The sequence below is a fragment of the Lepus europaeus genome, chromosome 5, assembly GCF_033115175.1.
Source record: "Lepus europaeus isolate LE1 chromosome 5, mLepTim1.pri, whole genome shotgun sequence".
Lineage (NCBI taxonomy): Eukaryota > Metazoa > Chordata > Mammalia > Lagomorpha > Leporidae > Lepus > Lepus europaeus.
The window spans coordinates 71,513,971-71,524,542 of NC_084831.1; positions in this window are offsets into that span (position 1 = coordinate 71,513,971).

The following is a 10,572-nucleotide window of genomic DNA, read 5'->3' on the forward strand; positions in this document are numbered from 1 at the left end:
CCTAAGACCTGAAGCCATCAATTTACCAGAGAAAAATATGCGAGAAATGCTGCAAGATATTGTTCTGGGCAAAGATTTCTTGGATGAGACCCCAGAAACACAGGAAATAAAAACAAAAATAAACCAAGGGGATTATAGCAACCTAAGAAGCTCCTGCACAGCAAAGGAAGCAGTCAACAATGTGAAGCAAAAACTGACAGAATGTGAGAAAATATTTGCAAACTATGCATTTGGAAAAAGAGTAGTATCCATAATATATAAGAAACTCAACAACAACAATAACAACAGCAAAACAGTCCAGTTAAAAATGAACAAAAACATGAACGGGCCTATTCAAAGGATGAAACATAAATGGCTAACAAACACCTGATAAAAGGCTTAGGATTACTAACCACTGGGGAAATCCAAATAAAAAGCACAAAGCAGTATCACCGTACCCCAGTTACAAGAGCTATTATCTAAAAGTAAAAAAAAAATATTAGCAAAGATTTAGGAAAAAGGTATTGTAATACATGGTTTATAGAGATGTAAACTGGAACAACCTTTCTGGAAGAAAATTTGGACATTCTTCAGAAAACTAAAAAGAGATCAACCAGTCATCAAGCTATACCACTCCCGGGAATGTACACAAAGAAAATGAAATCTGCATATGAAAGAGTTACCTTTGTGTCCATGTTTATAGTAGTGCATGCAATTCACAATAGCTAAGATACCAAATCAAGCCAAATGTCCATCAACTGATGACTGGATAAAGAAACGTTTATATATATATATATATATATATACATATATATATACACACATATACATCTATATGACAGAATATTACTCAGCTGTAAAAACATATAAAATTCTGACTTTTACAACAAAAATGGATATGACTAGAGATCATTAGCTTAGTGAAATAAGACCAAAAAGATCAATATCACATATTTTCTCTGACATGGTTATTATAGAGAGAGCACAAAAAGCTTACTATATGTCTGTGAAATTGACATATTTACATCTGATTATTGTTTATAGCCATTGTCTATATTCCTACTGTGAACAGTTTTTTTTTCACTTTTCATTTGTTGAACTCTTTATTTAGTGTAGCAATAAGTATTTGACTACAAAGTAAATTAGAAAGATATTATCTCAAAAATAAAAAAGAAGGAAACAAATGAAGGAGCAACAAAAGGAAGGTAAGAAGGAAGACAAAAAGGAAAGAAAGAAAGGAGGGGAAGTGAGGGATGTAGGGAAGGAGGGAAGTATCATTATATTCTTAGAATTGTATCTATGAAGTACATTAAGTCTGTTCTTACATTAGTAAAACACTGAACAAATAATATTAGAGACCCATTTTACTTTTTATAGTCCCATTTTGTAGTCCAGTGAAAACAGTGTGGCATATTTTCTCAAGGAAATATATATATATATTTTTTTCTTTATTTAAAGGTAACAAATTTTATGTGTTTCACACATAGAGTTTTTTTTTTTCTTTCCATCCAGTTTTGATTTTATTGTTTAAGATTTCTTTAGTTATTTGGGTCCCTTGTGTTGTCATATGAGTTTTAAGGTAGTTTTTTCCATATCTGAGATGCAGGTCCTTGGTATTTTGATTGGAATCACAACAAATCTGTACATTGGTCTCTGTAGTATGGACATATTAGTGATATTAATTCTTCCAATCTATGAACATGAAAGATTTTTCATTCTGTGAGTCTTTTATTTATTTCCCTAATATTTTGTAATTTTCACTATAGTGATCTTTCATCTCCTTGGTTAAGTGTATTCCAAGGTGTTTAAATGTTTTTAGCTCTTGTGATGGGCTGAACATTACATGTTATTTCACAGCCATGGCATTGTCTGATTACACAGTCTATTGATTTTTTTAAAAAAAAATTATTTATTTGAAAGTCAGAGTTCCACAGAGAGAGAAGGAGAGGCAGAGAGAGAGAGAGAGAGAGGTCTTTCATCTGCTGGTTCACTCCCCAGATGACCACCACAGCTGGAGCTGGGCTCATTTGAAGCCAGGAGCCAAGAGCTTCCTCTGGGTTTTCCCACGTGGGTGCAGGGCCCCAAGGACTTGGGCCATCTTCTACTGCTTTCTCAGGCCATAGCAGAGAGCTGGATCAGAAGCGGAGCAGCTGGGACTCCAACTGGTACCCATATGGGATGCAGGCACTACGGGCAGTGGCTTTACCCACTATGCCACAGCACGGGCCCCTAGGATATTGATTTTTGTGTGTTGAATTCATGTTCTACAACTTTGACAAACTCTGAGTTCCAATAATCTCTTACTGGATTCTTTTGGTTCTCCTATGTATATCATCTGCAATCAGGGACTTCCTCCTTTCTCATTTGCATGCCTTTGATTTTTTTTTTTTTTGTCTAATGTCTCTAAAACTTCCGAAACTTTATTGAATAGTAATTGTGATAGTGGGTACCCTTGTATGGTTTTGGATTAGTGGAAATGCCTATAGTACTTTCCCATTCAATATGATGATGCCTGTGAGTTTGTAGTATATTGCCTTGATTGTGTTGATGTATGTTCTTTCCAAATCCTTAAGATTTTTTTTTAAAAAGGATTTTATTTATTCAAAAGCAGAATTACTAGATTTAAGGAAAGACACATGCACAGAGAGATCTCACATTGCCTGGTTCACTCCCCAGATAAACACAATGGCCAGAGTTGAGCCATGCTGAAGCCAGGAGCTCCATCTGGGTTTCCCTCGTGGGTAGCAGGGGCCCAAGTACTTGGGCTATCCTCTGATGCTTTTCCCAGGCCATTAGCAGGGAGCTGAATTGGAAGCAGAGCAGCCCTGATTCCAAGCAGTGACCATATGAGATGTTGGTGTTGCAGTTGGTAGTGTTACCTGCTATGTCACATTGTTCGACCATGTTTAAAGTTTTAATCAAGAAAGAATGATGTATTTTATCAAATGCTTTCTCTGGATCTATTGAGAGAGTCAAATGTTTTCTATTATTCTCCATTATTGTGATGTATCTTGCTTATTGATTTGCATTTGTTGAATCATCCCTGCAACCCTGGGATGACTCCCACAAGGTCTGGGTGTATAATCTTTTTGATGTATTGTAGTACTCAATTAGGTAGCATTTTCTTGAAAATTTTTGCATCTATGTTCATCAGGATATTGGTTTGTAGTTCACTTTCTTTGCTGTATCTTTTTCTGGTTTTGTAGTTAAGATGATTCTGGCATTATAGAAGGGGTTGGAAGGATTCTCTTCCTTTCAATTGTTTTGAAAATTTTTAGAAGAGTTGGTATTAATTCTTCTTTAATTGATTGGTAGAATTCAGTAGTGAAACCATCTGATCCTAGGCTTTTTGTTGTTGTGATTTTGGGGAGGGTCTTTATTATTTTTTCTGTGTCTATCTTGGTTATTGGTCTACTTTTGTTTTCTATGTCTTTGCATCTTAATTTTTGTCAGGTGTATGTGTCCAGAAATCTATTCATTTCTTCCAGAATTTCCCATTTGTTGTCATATAGCCATTTGAGGTAATTATTCAAGATTCCTTTTATATCTGTGGTGTCTGTTGTGTCATCTTTTTAATGTCATGGTATTAATTTGGGTCTTCTCCAATTTTTGGATTAGTTAGGCCAATGGTTTTTTAATTTTGTATATTCTTTTTAAAAAATGGGTTTTCGACCGGTGCCGTGGCTTAACAGGCTAATCCTCTGCCTTGTGGCCAGCACATCGGGTTCTAGTCCCAGTTGGGGCGCCGGATTCTATCCCGGCTGCCCCTCTTCCAGGCCAGCTCTCTGCTATGGTCCGGGAAGGCAGTGGAGGATTGCCCAAGTGCTTGGGTCCTGCACCCCATGGGAGACCAGTAGAAGCACCTGGCTCCTGGCTTCGGATCAGTGAGATGCGCCGGCTGCAGCGTCCATTGGAGGGTGAACCAACGGCAAAAAGGAAGACCTTTCTCTCTGTCTCTCTCTCTCACTATCCACTCTGCCTGTCAAAAAAAAAAAATTTAAAAAAATTTTTAAAAAAGGGGGGCGGAGCCAAGATGGCGGATAGTGAGGACGTGTGCCTTACTTTGGGAAAATAAACTTTCATAAAAGTGGAACTACTGTAGCCTCAGGAAAAGACTCAAGAAAAAAAATTGCAGAGGAAACGCTTCCGGATCTTGTGGATGAGACACAGAGGACTTACAGGGAACCCACCGCGTGGAAAACCAACCGAGACAAGCTGAGCGGCAGCTGCGGGAGCGGAGCCAGAGCCACAGAATCTCGCCAGCGCGGGAACCCAGGAGGGTAAGACAAAGACCTGAGAAGTCCGAGACATTGGGGGGAGGGGGGACAGAGGCCTCTCCCTTCACTCACCAAGCAAAACAAAGAGCACCGCGATTTTACATATGTAAAGCTCAGCCAAACTCAGTATCTTTAGCGAAACTGGAGAACACATTGAGGGCTGCATAAACTCTTTGTGTGGTCCCAGGGGTAGATCAAACGAATACTCACAGAGGCTAGATTTCAACTACCCTCAACTCCACTCCCAACTGAGTCAAAAGAAAAAAAAAAAAAAGAGAGAGAGAGAGAGAGAGAGAGTATCCCAGCAAGGAGCAAGTATTCTGGGAGAGTCGCTCTTTACACAGCCTTAAACCTCAAGAAACAAGCATAGCTCTCTGGCCACACCCATCACAGCCCCTAAGGCTCCAACTAAACAGACAGCTCACTTAGAGGCATAGTATAACGAGAGAAAAAAAAAACAAAAACAAAAACAAAAACACCACAAATTATCTCCAACATGCCAAGCAAGAAACATAGAAGCGGAGGTACCAAGAACAACGAAAGCACTATGACGCCCCCAGGTGATCAAGACACGCCAATGCAAGATTATGAAGATGAAGAGATAGAGCAAATGCAAGAAGCAGATTTTAAAAAATTCATAAGAACATTAAGAAGTTCTCAAAAACAAATTCTTGAACTACAGAAATCCTTAATGGACAAGATAGAAAATCTCTCCCGTGAAAATGAAATATTAAGGAGGAATCAAAATGAAATGAAAAAATTAGTGGAACAGGAAACTGCGATACTGGCAAAAAACATCAATGAAATGAAGAACTCAATAGATCAAATGGCAAACACATTAGAGAGCCTTAAAAACAGAATGGATGAAGCAGAAGAGAGAATATCAGAATTAGAAGACAGAGAACAGGAAAGGAAACAGTCAAATCAAAGAAAAGAAGAAGAAATCAGAAATCTAAAAAATACTGTCAGGAATCTACAGGATACTATTAAAAAACCCAACATTCGGGTTCTAGGTGTTCCTGAAGGCATGGAAAGGGAGAAAGGATTAGAAGGCCTTTTTAGTGAGATACTAGCAGAAAATTTCCCAGGTTTGGAGAAGGACAGAGACATCCTAGTACAGGAAGCTCAGAGAACCCCTAATAAACATGATCAAAAGAGATCCTCACCACGACACGTCGTAATCAAACTCACCACAGTGAAACACAAAGAAAAGATCCTAAAATGTGCAAGAGAGAAACGCCAGATTACTCTCAGAGGATCTCCAATTAGACTTACAGCTGATTTCTCATCAGAAACCCTACAAGCCAGGAGAGAATGGCGAGATATAGCCCAGGTACTAAGAGAGAAAAACTGCCAGCCCAGAATATTATATCCTGCAAAGCTCTCATTTGTGAATGAAGGTGAAATTAAGACCTTTCACAGCAAACAGAAATTGAAAGAATTTGTCGCCACTCGTCCAGCCCTGCAAACGATGCTTAAAGATGTGTTACATACAGAAACACAGAAACACGGTCACCAATATGAAAGAAGGTAAAGGAAGGAAACCTCACACCAAAAGATCACAGGAATCTCAAACCATATATTAAAAAATATCTTTGGCAAATGGCAGGGCAAAGTTACTCCTTCTCAATAGTCACATTGAATGTTAATGGCTTGAACTGTCCAGTTAAAAGACACCGATTGGCCGATTGGGTTAAGGAACAAAACCCATCCTTTTGCTGCTTACAAGAAACCCATCTATCCAACAATGATCCATACAAGCTGAGAGTGAAAGGCTGGAAAAATATATACCATGCCAACAGAAATGAAAAGAGAGCGGGCGTAGCCATCTTAATATCGGACAACATAAACTTTACCACAAAAACTGTTAGGAGAGACAAAGAGGGGCACTATATAATGATTAAGGGATCCATTCAACAGGAAGATATAACGATTCTCAACGTATATGCACCTAATTACAGGGCACCAGCTTATTTAAAAGACTTGTTAAGGGACTTAAAGGGAGACTTAGACCCCAATACAATAGTACTGGGGGACTTCAATACTCCACTCTCAGAGATAGACAGATCAACAGGACAGAAGATCAACAAGGAGACAGTAGATTTAAATGACACTATAGCCCAAATGGATCTAACAGACATCTACAGAACATTTCATCCTACATCTAAGGACTTTACATTCTTCTCAGCAGTACATGGAACCCTCTCTAGGATTGACCACATACTAGGCCATAAAGCAAGTCTCAGCAAATTCAAAAGAATTAGAATCATACCATGCAGCTTCTCAGACCACAAAGGAATGAAATTGGAAATTGGCAACTCAGGAATCCCTAGAGCACGTGCAAACACATGGAGATTGAACAACATGCTCCTGAATGAACAATGGGTCATAGAAGAAATTAAAAGAGAAATCAAAAATTTTCTGGAAGTAAATGAGGATAAAAGCACAACATACCAAAACCTATGGGATACAACAAAAGCAGTGTTAAGAGGAAAGTTTATATCAATAGGTGCCTACATCAAGAAATTGGAAAGGCACCAAATAGATGAGCTTTCAAGCCATCTCAAGGATCTAGAAAATCTGCAGCAAACCAAACCCAAACCCAGTAGGAGAAGAGAAATAATTAAAATCAGAGAAGAAATCAACAGGATTGAATCCAAAAAAACATTACAAAAAATCAGCCAAACGAGGAGCTGGTTTTTTGAAAAAATAAACAAAATTGACACCCCATTGGCCCAACTAACTAAAAAAAGAAGAGAAAAGACCCAAATCAATAGGATCAGAGATGAAATGGGAAACGTAACAACAGACGCCACAGAAATAAAAAGAATCATCAGAAATTACTACAAGGACTTGTATGCCAGCAAACAGGGAAATCTATCAGAAATGGACAGATTCTTGGACACATACAACCTCCCTAAATTGAGCCAGGAAGACATAGAAAACCTAAACAGACCAATAACTGACACAGAAATTGAAACAGTAATAAAGGCCCTCCCAACAAAGAAAAGCCCAGGGCCAGACGGATTCACTGCTGAGTTCTACCAGACATTTAGAGAAGAACTAACTCCAATTCTTCTCAAACTATTCAGAGCAATCGAAAAAGAGGGAATCCTCCCAAATTCTTTCTATGAAGCCACCATCACCTTAATTCCTAAGCCAGAAAGAGACGCAACATTGAAAGAGAATTACAGACCAATATCCCTGATGAACATAGATGCAAAAATTCTCAATAAAATTCTGGCCAATAGAATGCAACAACACATCAGAAAGATCATCCACCCAGACCAAGTGGGATTCATCCCCGGTATGCAGGGATGGTTCAACATTCGCAAAACAATCAACGTAATACACTACATTAACAGACTGCAGAAGAAAAACCATATGATTCTCTCAATAGACGCAGAGAAAGCATTTGATAAAATACAACACCCTTTCATGATGAAAACTCTAAGCAAACTGGGTATGGAAGGAACATTCCTTAATACAATCAAAGCAATATATGAAAAGCCCACGGCCAACATCCTATTGAATGGGGAAAAGTTGGAAGCATTTCCACTGAAATCTGGTACCAGACAGGGATGCCCTCTCTCACCACTGCTATTCAATATAGTTCTGGAAGTTTTGGCCAGAGCTATTAGGCAAGAAAAAGAAATTAAAGGGATACAAATCGGGAAGGACGAACTCAAACTATCCCTCTTTGCAGATGATATGATTCTTTATTTAGGGGACCCAAAGAACTCTACTAAGAGACTGCTGGAACTCATCGAAGAGTTTGGCAAAGTAGCAGGATATAAAATCAATGCACAAAAATCAACAGCCTTTGTATACACAGGCAATGCCACGGCTGAGGAAGAACTTCTAAAATCAATCCCATTCACAATAGCTACAAAAACAATCAAATACCTTGGAATAAACTTAACCAAGGACGTTAAAGATCTCTATGATGAAAACTACAAAACCTTACAGAAAGAAATAGAAGAGGATACCAAAAAATGGAGAAATCTTCCATGCTCATGGATTGGAAGAATCAATATCATCAAAATGTCTATCCTCCCAAAAGCAATTTATACATTCAATGCAATACCCATCAAGATCCCGAAGACCTTCTTCTCAGATCTGGAAAAAATGATGCTGAAATTCATATGGAGACACAGAAGACCTCGAATAGCCAAAGCAATCCTGTACAACAAAAACAAAGCCGGAGGCATCACAATACCTGATTTCAGGACATACTACAGGGCAGTTGTTATCAAAACAGCATGGTACTGGTACAGAAACAGATGGATAGACCAATGGAACAGAATAGAAACACCAGAAATCAATCCAAACATCTACAGCCAACTTATATTTGACCAAAGATCCAAATCTAATCCCTGGAATAAGGACAGTCTATTCAATAAATGGTGCTGGGAAAATTGGATTTCAATGTGCAGAAGCTTAAAGCAAGACCCATACCTTTCACCTTACACAAAAATTCACTCAACATGGATTAAAGACTTAAATCTACGACCCGAAACCATCAAATTATTAGAGAGCATTGGAGAAACCCTGCAAGATATAGGCACAGGCAAAGACTTCCTGGAAAATACTCCAACAGCACAGGCAGTCAAAACCAAAATTAACATTTGGGATTGCATCAAATTGAGAAGTTTCTGTACTTCAAAAGAAACAGTCAGGAAAGTGAAGAGGCAACCAACAGAATGGGAAAAAATATTCGCAAACTATACTACAGATAAAGGATTGATAACCAGAATCTACAAAGAAATCAAGAAAATCCACAACAACAAAACAAACAACCCACTTAAGAGATGGGCCAAGGACCTCAATAGACATTTTTCGAAAGAGGAAATCCAAATGGCCAACAGACACATGAAAAAATGTTCAAGATCACTAGCAATCAGAGAAATGCAAATCAAAACCACAATGAGGTTCCATCTCACCCCGGTGAGAATGGCTCACATTCAGAAATCTACCAACAACAGATGCTGGAGAGGATGTGGGGAAAAAGGGACACTAACCCACTGTTGGTGGGAATGCAAACTGGTTAAGCCACTATGGAAGTCTGTCTGGAGATTCCTCAGAAACCTGAACATAACCCTACCATACAACCCAGCCATCCCACTCCTTGGAATTTACCCAAAGGAATTTAATTTGGCAAATAAAAAAGACATCTGCACATTAATGTTTATTGCAGCTCAATTCACAATAGCTAAGACCTGGAACCAACCCAAATGCCCATCAACAGTAGACTGGATAAAGAAATTATGGGACATGTACTCCATAGAATACTATACAGCAGTAAGAAACAATGAAACCCAGTCATTTGCAACAAGATGGAGCAATCTGGAAAACATCATGCTGAGTGAATTGAGCCAGTCCCAAAGAGAGAAATATCATTTGTTTTCCCTGATCGGTGACAACTGAGCGCCAAAGAGAAAACCTGTTAAGTGAAATGGACACTATAAGCAACAATGAACTGATCAGCTCCTGTCCTTACTTTAGATGTACAATGTAATACTCTATCCTTTTTAGTATTTGTTGTTGTTGTTGTTGTTCTAGTACTATTGGTTGAACTCAGTAATTAATACACAATTATTCTCAGGTGTTTAAATTTTAACTGAAAAGTGATCCCTGTTAAATCTAAGAGTGGAAAAAGAGAGGGAGGAAATGAACAATTAGGAACATGCTCAATCGGACTGGCCGCAAATGGTGGAGTCAGAAATGTGCAGGGGATTCCAACACAATTCCATCAAGATGGCATGTACCAATGCCATCGCACTAGTCCAAGTAATCAATTTCAGCTCACAATTGATAGCTCCGATAGGTCTAAGAGTCAAAGAGATCACACAAACAAGACAAGTATCTGCTAATACTAACTGATAGAATCAAAAAGGGAGAGAAAGATCCAACATGGGAAGTGGGATACACAGCAGACTCATAGGATGGCAGATGTCCTAGACAGCACTCCGGCCTCAGAATCAGCCCTCAAGGCATTCAGATCTGGCTGAAGAGCCCATGAGAGTATAGCAGGCATGGAAAGCCAAGATATCATGGAAAAAAAAAAAAAAGACCTAAATGAATGATCTCTGTGAATGAGATCCCAGTGGAAAGAACGGGGCCTTCAAAGAAGGAGGTACCCTTCTCCGAAGGGAGGAGAGAACCTCCACTTTGACTATGACCCTATCGGAACAATATCAAAGTCAGCGAAATCTAAAGGCTTCCATAGCCCTGGCAACTCATGACTAGAGCCCAGGGAGATTACTGACGCCATGAACAGGAGTGTCAAATTGTTAAGTCAGCAACAGGAGTCACT